Below are 12,144 nucleotides of genomic sequence, written 5' to 3'. Positions count from 1 at the left end.
GGTGTGATTATTAGAAGGGTAAAGACCAGTCAAGTCTAATATTGCATTTATGTTGATACTAAGCATATGGCTAAGAGATTCTCTCAGTCTTAGAATGTAGTCTACAAAAGCATTATCAAAATAAGGCACACCTACAGTGGTTCAGCAAAAAACAATAAATAAATTTAAAGTACACAAAAAGGTCATTCACCTCAGATTTCCTCAACTTCTTTTCTGTGTCTCTTGGTAAGCACTTCATGTACACATAGGTGTCCTTCCACTTTTGGACTTGGGTGAAACAACATATTGCGTGGCATGGTGTCTGGATTTCCAAGTAGCCACTGAGAAGCCAAACGTGGCGTTAGCTTCCCATGGGGTAAAACTTCATCAATAGGAGATGAAACAGGAGAGCACTAGAAAGCTAAGGTCTTTTGTCTTCTCTCCTATGAACTACTCCAGGGGACAGTTCCCCTTCACAATCCAAATATCAAGTGCATATACTATGTCACTCTATAAGTGACACTGGTAGAGGTGGCACTACAAGTGACATCACTCACTTGTAGTGTGACATAGCGTATCCATCCCAGCTTGTTATTTAACAGTAGCCAGTGCGGGAATACATGGCCTCACATCACGTCACATTTTCTCTTGTCTTTTTCATCCTGATGCTCTGGGTTTGAACAGCCCCACAAAAACTAACAGCACCCTAAACATTGTGCCTTGGGTTCCCATCTCTGGATGACACAAGGGAAAGACTGTTGAAGCTACTATATCTTTGTTCACTATCACTAATAATTTTATTAATGAAATTAATAATAATGTTTACCTTCTAATATACAGTAACACAGGGTTAATTTGCCTTTCCACTTTGAGCTGAAGATGACAAAACATTCCTTGTTTATACAGGACCTTTCAAAATGCCCCCTTTATATCACTACCAGGAGCGCAAGGAATCCACTTGTGTTTCAGCGATATATTGTTCCATAACACGCCACCCAAAGCTAAATGACCTAAGGCAATAATGGAGAAAGGAGACCTTTCCTGCATAGTTCTGCTCTTGGTAGCATTATCTGGGGTCACTCACAGGGTCAAATTTGGCTATTGACTGGGCTGGGACAGAAGGTCTAAGAGAGCTTCCCTCACACATCTGATGTCTCAATGCTCTCTCACATGGTGGCTCTGCCCACAAGGCTAGCTGAAGCCTCCTCACCGCACTGTGGACTTTGAATGGTTCTCCCTCTAGCATGGAGACTGGCTTCCCAGGAGGACACAAAAACCACCATCCTCTTAAGGCCTGGGCTCAGAAGCCCCAGAATGTCACTTTCACTGAGTGTTATTGTTCAAAGGAAGTCACAAAAGCAGCAGGATCCAAAGGGACGGGAAATAAACCCTTCCTCTTGATGAGATGAACGGTGTGTCTGCACAAAGTGAGAGGCATTAGTAGCTGCCATCTTTGGAGACTATCTACCATGGGGGTTCCTAAATGTGTCTACATGTTAGAATCAGCTGGGGATCTTTTTAAAACTACAAGCATCCAGGCCACTCCCCAAACCAATTAATTTACAATCTCTGGGAGTAGAACACAAGCAGTTCGTTAAGCTCTCCAGGTGATTCCAATCTGAGGACAGGTCTGGGAACCCCTGATCTACCATAACTTGTAAGAAAAGAGATTTAGGAAAGCTGAAGGCTCTAGCTGTGTGGTCACCTGTCATTTCACAGTCTGCTCAATGGCTTGTCTTAAAACACACCAGGAGTTTAAATGTTAGGCTATGCACCAATCACTTTAAAGTACATTAAAGCTGCCATAATAAACTAGCTTAGTATGCCTTGTAGGGTGACTAACTTTCCGGTTTGTCTGGGACTGAGTGATTTCCTAGGACACAAGACTTCCAGTGCTAAAATCAGGACGGTCTGGGTCAAACTGGTGCAGCTGGTCAGCCTAGCATTGCCTTATCTCCCTCTGGTGGAGTAGTCATGTTCTGATTAATTTTATTTCTGAAATGCACTTCCATTATCCTCACCTGAGTCTTCTCAAAATTAGCTATTTGGGCCAGTGCTGCTTGAATTATGTTCGACAGACTTGCAGCATGAGCATCACCTGGAAGCCTTTGTTAGAAATGGAAATTTGGAGGTTGGGGGCAGTTCTCTAGACACTGAGTCAGAATTTCTGGGAGTGGGACACAGAAATCTGTGTTTTGCAAACCATGAATTTAAGAAGCACTGATCTGGGCTGCCATGCTTTCATCTTCCTCTGTCTCTACTGTCCTGCATATGGCAAAATCATGTTTCTGTATTGCACCAAGCGTATAAAAAGCATAGCAGGATCAGTCAATCAATGCCGACTGGCCAGAGATGCCCTGACAAAGAGCGGCCTCAGTTGCAGACACATACATGATAATCATCCTCTGGGGCTTAGTTTTTGTCAGTCATTTGTCTGAGGAGCTGCATGAAACTTTTTTTACATCCACAGTAGGGGCTAGATAGTGGCATGAGGGAGGAGCTGGGCACAGCTGCCTGCAGTTGCTAAGGCCTGTCTCTTTCAGGACACACTAAAACTGTCAATACAAGTGAGCAAATTTTTCTCTGACCTGGAAAGAAAAAACTCTTCCTTAAAGTTAAGCAGAAAATCAAGCTTTATCTTTGACTGGATGCTTGATTTTTAATGGGAATTTATAGCAAAAATCATTCAGGTTTTGGTAATTTGGAAATCATGCTCTTTTGAATTAGCTTGGAATGAAGTTTACCTAAATGCAACGAAGAGTTCTGCCTAGAAAATTAATATCCTAAAATTTTAACTGCCTTAAAAGAAAAACAGGGGTTTTTTTAGGACCTATCTGTTTATATTCAATGGATGTTAATAAGTACATGTGAGGTCTTATACATGATAGAAGAGACTAATGCAAAACACTTTTTAACAACACATACATTGGAAGTAAAACAAAGATATTTCTTAAAACACAAACACACACTGTAATTGAGACTTTTTGCTAATTCAGACTATTCTCCCTGCATATAGGACAAATTTCTTACTAGGATTTCTTCACCAGTCAATGAACATGTAACTTGATCCCTAGTACACTGAAGCAAATGGAAATTAAAAGGCCCTCTTCAAAACTCACTTTTGATAAATTATTTCTCATGTGTTTCACAAACCTCATATTTAAAGTCAAAGAAAATGATCAGTAAACCTATTTTTCTCCTACATAAGACATTATAATCAAAGTTATTGTGGTAACATATCTGTGGAGGTAGGGTGCTCTTTCAGTACTTCTGAACCACTTACAGCCAAAATCATCCTCTTGCTGCACTGCAGGTCTGGCAGGTCTTTGCGCTGCCCTGCCCAGATATTCTGTGGGCAGCAGAAATACTTACTGTAATAACATCTTACACAAAGATAAAAACACAGAAGTAGATGAGGTAAACACATGTTTTTCTGGGCAACAAACTCATTTTCGCACATTATAATTACATGACAAATAAGTCTGTGAAGTTTACTTTCCTTAATTTTACAAAAACAAAAGAACCCATATTTCTTAAATAATCATAAGCAAATTTTAATCAATGATGTATTCTGTATGAGAAGATGTCTAAATATTTCATAAATGACCAACTACAGTTGGTCATCTTTGGGGAAATGTAAATAAGTCATTCAATTTTTAAGGAGGATAAATTAATTCCTATATTTTTTCTCTAGTCAAGAGAAACATCCAGCTGATTGGACAAGCTTCGTAAAACTGTGGTATCTGAAGGTTCTCCTGCCAGATCCTCCACTTCCCAGTTGCACAAGCATAGACAATCAACCTAATGTCTATCACCAATCCCGCCTCCCAGGGAAACCATCGTGATCCTCACCTGGGCTTTGCCTCCCAGCCAATGCTGAAATTGAGTCCCAGAGATCAGAAAGGTTGCACAAACCCACCTGAATGGGATGAGTTGTCTGTGTAAGTCTACAGAGAACAAAGGTCCCAACAGGAAAGTTAAACTTAGCCATCAAATCCAAGCAGTGAACTCACAATCAGAATCAAACCCCATGCCCACAAAGGTGGCAAACTAGATCCCTGAGTGGGAACAGTGCACAAAAGGGCTGGAAGGACAAATCATGGCAGTGTCCTGCACGACACACTTCTGCCTTAGTTTTAAAGGCATCTGCTCAATGGAGTCTTAGATTTCACTTATAAAATGGGTGTAGTATCTCTACCTATCTCATAAAGTTGTGAAAATCAAATGAAATAATTAAAAGTAAACAGTTGTAAACTGTAAGTAGATGTACAAATACAAGGGACCATCACTATTACTATGTTCACACCACTCTTCTCAGCAGTAGTGGGGGTGGGGGATAGTGTCTTGGAGTGAGGGTACTGGGGGTGATCCCATGAATGTATATATCGCAATTGTCTGTTTATTTGTCTGTCCCCCCGGCCAATAACTAGACTGTGATTTCCTTGAAAGCAGAGACTGTGTCTTAGTCATCATTGCATCTCCATTCGCATAGTAAGACATTCAATCACTGTTTATGGAATGTTGAATGAATAAATTCTGAATCCTCACTATTATTCAGACTCCCAGCTGCCCATGAATTATGTGCAATGGAATACTATGTAGCATAATGTGAGAAATGGAACAGCAAATGTCCATGTGCCCAGGAATAGTTCCCCATCTGCCTAAAATGGCTACTACTCCACTGCCAGAACACTGGCCCTACTGGGTAAGGAGGCTGAATTCTGAGAATTAGAAGTATTACTTGAAATTGGTCAACAAAGACAGCATTGACAATTAAATGGCTTGGAAAATAATAATACCCAAATTTCTACTCTGCCCTTCTTACATGCCTGGTACTACACTAGAAACTTCACACCCTTATCTTATTTAAAACTCACAACTACACTATACAGTAGGTTTTGTTATTACCCATGTTTTACAGATAAATAGTCTGTAAGAGATTGTGACCTAACCAAGTCACATATGGTAGAGCCAGAATGGAACTGCAGGTCTAGTATATCCTAAAGTCTACATTGTTAAGCAATCCCATACTCAGCAATGTCTGAGAAAAGGGAGGTCCTTGTGACTTTATCATTAGAACGGGATGGTCTCTTCTGGATCACCTCAAAGTCAAGCAAAAAAAAAAATATATTCTTCATTTTCCCTCACTCCGTTCCTTCCTTCCTTCCACCCTTTCACTATTGCTGCTCACACACTGTATGTCAGGCACCATGCCAGGCACTAAGGTACACCAGTAAATAAGGGACAAAAGGGATCCATTTGAGGAAAGAACACAGATAAGAGACGTGAACTGCAACGAGAGGGTGGAGGCTGACAAAATAAATGTCCCCAAGGGAATGGGATGTGGTGGCATGGGAGAACCATGCCAAGCCCAAATGTAGCAGGGCAGGGCCAGCTGCCCAATCCCAGTGCGAAGGTATTAGAAACGCACGTGCAGGCTAAGTGCTGCATACTCACAGCTGTGTGATGGGATGTGATATCCGGTATGCGAATGCCTTAGCAACCATTTTCTAAATGAGATTTCACAAGGGACAACACACAGCCTGAGGTACTGTGGGGCTAGGGCTGGTAGGGAGTGTTTTGGCCAGTGCCAAGCTAGTTACCTGGTGACTATCAAAAATGTCTGCAATACACTGGCCTTTAAACCGAACCTCACGGCTCCACTTGTATCAACTGCCTTGATCCTTTCATTCACCCACTTCAGTCCTATCTTCTCTCGATGATTTCACTGTCTCTCATCACCCATGAGATCGGCCATATTCTTAGTTGTGACCCTGTTTCTGGCTCAACACTCTTTCCTCTTCCTTGTTTGACCTTCAGGAGCTCTCCTGGCCATCCTGCATCCTCACTCTCTAGTTTCTGCCATTTCTGGCTGCTCCGAGTAGCTCTGGGGTCTCCTAAAGGGCTGGCACTACCATTAGACTTGCCTCAGCCCAAAGAGGGATTGAAAACAACACAGTCTCAGCCTTCAGACACCAGCAGCATCAGAAACCTGGGCTAGTTCCTCCCCTTCCCCTTGTTTATGCATCCTTCTGTCATCTGTTCAACAAATATTTACTGATAACCTATTACTCCTTATACTTTGCTGGGGTAAAAAAGACATAATTTCTCTGCCCCAAAGGAATTCACAATCTGACAATGACCACTAAGTAGAGAACTTGAGCTATACCATCTATATACCTGTACTTCCCACATTCATGACTCTTGGCCTGAAACCTCCCTCAAGCTTCACACTCATGTCTAACTCACTATCTGATATTTGTACTTGGCTGAGAGCATTTTAAAAATAATATGATATGTCCAAAATATGACTTATTTGAATGTGAATCTTCCCTGCTCTTTCTGTTCTTTGTACACAGCACCAGTATCCTTGCAGTTAAATAAAAATCCAGGAGTTATTTTTCTTCACTCTCTTTCCCTTAATAACCCTTATATCTAATCCATCAGCAAACCTTGTCCATTCTGCCCTCAATTGTGCCCTGAATCTATCCACTTTTCCTTAAGTCTATGCACAACACCCAGATCCACCAACAGGCTATTGCTGACCTACAGAGCTCTCTGTGCAATTTGAAAAATATGCCCTTCCTCCAGGCCTTCACAGCCTGGCAACGGGACATTTCTTGGCAACAGGAACATGGGCTGAATTTCAGCGACTTGCCCCCCCGAGCTGGTCTCCTACACAATAAGTAACCTGCAGAAACACAGTCGCAGTCCTGCCCTCAGCTTCTCTCCTCTACCATTGCAGGAGCCTCCCAACTGCCCCTCCGATAGTCCAGTCTCCACGCAGCTCCACAATGGTCTTTTAAAATCTTAAACCCAATCACGTCTCTTCACTGCTTAAAACTTTTCCACCCTTTACCTTGACCTGCAAAGCCCTGCAGGATCTGGTCCCAGTCCACCTCTCTAATCTGCTGACCCACTGTGCCACTCTAGGCTGCTTTTCTCTTCCTTAAAAACATCAAACTTCTTTCTCCTAGTAGAGCCCTCCCGACAAAAGTATCTACCTTCCTTTCTTTCCTGTTTCCACTTAGGACCACAGTACATAGAACTGAGTTCATCTTAATACCTGGTCCACCATATACTCTCATCATTAGCCCATGCATGCCCTGTCATACTTTGTTATTTACTAGTTATTTTTAATAACGCAACAAGCATGCCTGGCCCTACTAGCCAAAACTCAATTGTGACCTGCCAAAACACAGTTACTGACTTGCCTCTAACTAACCATATGGTGCCCCTGTTTCTCCTTCATCAGAGGTAACCATAATCACAAAATCACAAATTTTATGTTCATCATTCTCTTGCTTTCCCATTTATATAACGTTATTGCACGTGTGCATACACACACACACACCTCCTACCTAGTTTTTTATTTTAGTAGTTTTTAATATGCTACATGTAATATTTTAGACTTAATTTTCACTTAATATTATATTGCTAAAAGCCAATCATATTGTTATGTCATTTTGTTTATTCATCTTTGCTGTATAATATTCCTTTGTGTAACAATACTATTCATCACTAGTATTAATCACTAGCTCAAGGTGCTAGGCCTTCATGGTCCCTCCAGGTTTTCATTATTGGAAACCAGGGTGTTAAGCATATTCACATGCATGTCTTCTGTTGAACATGTAAAAAGTTTCTCACAGGTATAAAGCTAAAAGCAAGTTGAACTGTTGGTTCACACATGTTCGAACGTTCAAATTAGGATATAATATCAAACTGTTTTCCAAAGTCATTGTACCAATTCATAATCTCACCAGCAATGTTTGAACATCCTTTGGACCCACATCCTCTTCAACCACTTGGTATTGCCAAACTTTTTAATTTGGAGCCAACCAAATGCATATAAAAGAATATCTCAGTGTGGACTTAATTTGCATTTCCATGATTACTTAAGTAACAACCATCACTTCATACGTTCATTGGCTATTTGTCTTTCTTCTCAGTTCTTCAGGGTCTCAGCCTGAATATCACTACCACCAAGAGAACTTCTCTGTCCACTCACCATGGGAAGGTAGCCAATCTAGCACACTACTCTGTTCTCTTTTCTTCATGGTATTTACCACTACCTGAAATCATCTAGTTTGTTTATTGATACATAGTCTGTCCCCCTCAACTGAAACACAAGCTCTAAGGATCTTGGTTGCCTTGTCCACTGTTGCATTGCCTAGCACAGCACTTGGCACAGAGGGGATGGATGAATATGTGAGTGACAGAGATGTGCAATGTATGAAGAGCTCTGTTCTAGACTCAGAGGCTGAGCTTCAATCTCGGCTTCCCAACTTACTAACTGTATGATTATGAATGAATTACTTAATCATCTGTTTCTGAATTACCCCATCTGTAAAAAAGACATAATAGTAGTCCTTACTCCATGAGGTAGTTATGATGTTTAAATGAGTTAACATTTGTAGAGTTCTTAGAATACCACAAACACTGCAGGTGTTCAATAAATGTGTTGTTATTATTACTAATGTGTGATTTTTGTTATTACTATCCATGACTTGAGGGCATAAAGGCACCAAACCAGCCTCAACTCAGTGAGTTTCTTCCTTCCCGCAAGCTCTGCATCCCCTGGTCTTGCAGATGCCCATTCCCACACCCTAGAGAAAGAAGTAGAGGAAGTAGGACAAACTTCTTGGGGCAATTTATTTTCCAGAAAACAGTCTGGTCACCCCCAACTTGAAGAAGTTGAACAGCAGCACAGAGTAGGTGCTTAAGAAAACCTAATCAATAAATAACTCATAAACCACCAATCCATGTACCCTATAACCTCAGCATTACATTACACAGAAAAATCACAACCTTCTGCCCTCTCTCCCTTCATTTGGTTCATATTTTCATAGAAAGGAAAGAGAAGTTAGAAAGCGGGATGGCAAAATAAATAAAAGATTGGATAAGGAAAGAGGAGAGCTGAGAAAACGACAAGAGGGGAGGGATGGAAGATGGAAGGGAGCACAGGGAACTTCAGGCCGCGCTGTGGCATGGCCTCTAGTGCAGAACGCTGAAATGCTGAATATAGCCTAAGGGAGTCCCCCATCCAGGAGAATGTTTCTTTTTAAGGTATGAGTGGGTGCTGGAGAAAAGTAAGCAGGAGGGAGGGGAGGAGTGAAAGCCCAGGCAAACTTCACTTTAGTATCTTGCCTGGGGGAGGCTGGTCCCCATTAAATCTGTGGCCCTAGTCAATGTCACCTTAGTCGCGACCTTACCTCTTTCTGCAACCAGAAGTCCCGCTTCATTTGAAACTCAGATTGGCCTCAAAGCGGTCAATGCGGCCTTGGTTAAATGCGTCAGTGGGCAAAGCTGAAGTGCGAGTCCACTGGGAATCCCAGCAGGTTCGCCGGGAGAAAGTGTTTCCATCTGAGAAGAATCAGGAGTCCTAGCCAGGACCCGCTGCCTCTCCAGGCGTCCAGTGCTGTGCCTGCTTGCGGCCCGGGAGAGCGCCCCCAGCTCCGCAGCTTCGGGGCGCAGAGAGCCTGCGGGAGAGCTCCGGGGCGCGGGCGAGCCGGGCCCCCGCTGCCCACTCGCTGCTGATTGGGGTCCACCTCTGGGGCGCCCAGCTCCCACTTGGCTGCCCCTGCTTCGGTACTGACTGTGCTCAACACCGAACCGAATCCCAGGTGCCCCGCCGGGACTGGGGACTCCCCCCTTCTCGAGTCCTTGGCTGGGAGGAGCGAGTCCTGTAGGCGGGGGCCAGAGCGCTCAGGGTAGCGCCGACCTTGAGGCCACCGAGGGGTGTGCATGCGCCAAAAATAAACGCGCGCGCGCGCACCGCTTCCATTCGGTACTTCCCTCCCCAAGGAAGTAACAGTCCTTAAGCAGCACGCAGCGCTGGGGAGGGAACGCCGCTGAAGGGTGAAAAGCAACATGAGTCCCAAAACCAAATGTAGGGATGATTTTAATTTTAGGTTTGGATGTATGCCTCTCGAAGGTTAAAAATAAAAGATATGGAACAAATTCCATCATGTGTGTGTTCTAAGGCCGAATTTCAGGTGTTAACCGGAGGGAGCTGCAGAGGAGAGAGAGGGAGGGAGAGAACTCGCAGACTATGTGTTGTTCCAGTGCAAGGTGAGAAACGTGCCTCGATGCACACTTCCAGCGTGGTCTCCATCACGCCCTCCCCGGCTGCCGCAGGAGCTGCCCGGTGTCGCACGGGTTAAGGCCGCGCGCCCGCCAGCCGGCTTCCCCCGGCGCAGAACGCGCGCGGCGGCGGAGGGGAAGCCGGGAATCTCCCGCCCGCTCCCCGCCGGAGGGCGCTTCCCGCCCGCTCTATTTATAGCTGCACTTCCAGCTGCTGCAGGGAACTCACCAGCCGCGCTGAGCATTTTGAGCTCTCCAAGAGCCTTCCAGACAAGGGATTTTCATAAATTCTGTGAATGGCAGAAATGTCTCCGGCGTTCTGGATTTTGATTGCCACTGTTCAGTCTGCCTTTCATATATTCCATTTCCAAGTTGAAAAAACAAAAACGGGAGCCGAGAAGATTGTGAGACAAGAGGTGAATGCCGGCGGGCTGTGATGCAGGGGACCCCTTTGTTATCGCATGCCTGAAAGAACAAAAGCAATCCTCCATGGATTCCCTGGCTTCGGGCTCGTTTCATATTTTCGGCAACACTCAACCTGTCCAAGGTTTTGCCTGTCAGCCATATGGCAAAAAAGAGGTATGAAGCAAATTTAAGATTCATGAAACATCACATCCTCTGCCATCTGATGACCTGCTTACAAGGGGTCTCAGGGCTGGCTGTCTGCATAAAAAGCACAGTTAGGTGGTCTCTGCATCAGACCCTCCACCAAACGCCCAAAGACAACAGGCTAGTTATGGTACCACATATGGGTTCCCGGCCCCAGTGGATCCTGGTGACACAGGAAAAAACCAATTCTGTTGCCTGGAGTGTTACCTTCAGTATTAAATGGAACACACTGTACCAGTCTGGAAGGTTCTAAACTGATACCTTGCTCCCAAGCCCCTTCTTCCAATTACTCCTTCCTGAAACAGTATTGAGCCTCTGTGATTTGCAAAGCCCCCATAGGCGCCCTGGGAGCTACGGAGGAACAAACAGCATCTGCCCTTGCAGCATTTAGCTAAGACTCTGCTCTAATAACGGTGGAAGGAAGCTTGCACAGCACCAAAGGGGCACTCAGGGAGGTCTGAATGGTGGTGCTAAGCCACCCACTTCTCCCCCTCCTTCCCTATCCTCTCGCTTCCAGTCTCCAAGTTTTCCTTTTAGGGTTGATTCCAGTATAGTGAGAGTTATTTATTTAACTGCATTTAATCAGAATGATCCTAGAATGGGACTTCCAATTAACGGAACTTTCCAGTAATCTATGAGCTAAGTAGAAACCCCTTTTGGTTTAGTTTGTTGTTGAAGCACTTTGCCCTTGTATTCACTTTCCTGCTCTAGTAAAGAGAGGGTACTGAATATGCCTTTTCAGGGACCAGCCAGGCACTGGGAGTGCATCAGGGAGATGCCCATGTCCTGAGTTCATCCCAGCTATTTATGTGATCTTGTTCAATTTACTGTATTGTCTGTGCTTCAATTCCTTATCTATCAAATGTGAATAATAGTAAGGTCACAAGAACGTGACCTCAATTCTTTTAAAGAGCCCCAGAACCTTTGAAATTAACCTGTGCTGGCAGCTGTGCTTGCTTACAGAAACCAAGGGCAGGTTGAATGCCAGTGACCACGAATGAGCCAAATGAAAAGATGAGAACAGAGCTCACCAGTGCTACCCCTACCTGAATCTTCCCTTCACTACCATTATAAAATCTCTGCAGGGGACGGAGGTGGGGGAGGAGATGCACTTTGCTAGGCACATACAGGGTCCAGTGCAAAAGAAAGAAGACTGCACACACTCCAGTTCTCCCTCAAAGGCCCCACATCTTTCCGCAAATGCTCGCCCGCAGTCTCCACCTTCATGCCCTAAGAGATCTTAAAAGTCCCCTTCAGACCCCTAAGAAGGTACTTGGAGCTTGAGCACCCCTTCTCCATTCCTTGATCAACAAATAAAGTTTTTGCTCTACTTCACAGAAACTGGTCTTGTTCTATTGGTGTGAACAGCACCAGGCAGGAAAATAACCCACTGATGTCAAATGACCCCCCTGAAGGGTCTGCGACAGTAATGGCAAATACCACATGGCTTTCTTGTGAAATTAAAGGCAGTAA

At 44.1% G+C, this 12,144-nt stretch overlaps 1 protein-coding gene across 2 annotated transcripts in view; it reads right to left on the bottom strand.

The window, feature by feature from the left end:
• The window catches only part of KCNN2 (potassium calcium-activated channel subfamily N member 2), a 447,618-nt gene extending 437,953 nt beyond the window's left edge, over positions 1–9,665 (bottom strand). For both annotated transcript variants that reach the window (XM_017895039.1, XM_017895037.1), the window contains exon 1: positions 9,192–9,665. The gene's annotated coding sequence lies outside the window, so the exon portion shown is untranslated. The remainder of the gene's footprint in view (positions 1–9,191) is intronic.
• Between the last annotated feature and the right edge of the window lie 2,479 nt (positions 9,666–12,144).

The sequence above is a fragment of the Rhinopithecus bieti genome, unplaced genomic scaffold (assembly GCF_001698545.2).
Source record: "Rhinopithecus bieti isolate Rb0 unplaced genomic scaffold, ASM169854v2 scaffold_25764, whole genome shotgun sequence".
Taxonomy (NCBI): Eukaryota; Metazoa; Chordata; class Mammalia; order Primates; family Cercopithecidae; genus Rhinopithecus; species Rhinopithecus bieti.
This window is presented reverse-complemented; position numbering and strand designations above follow the sequence as displayed.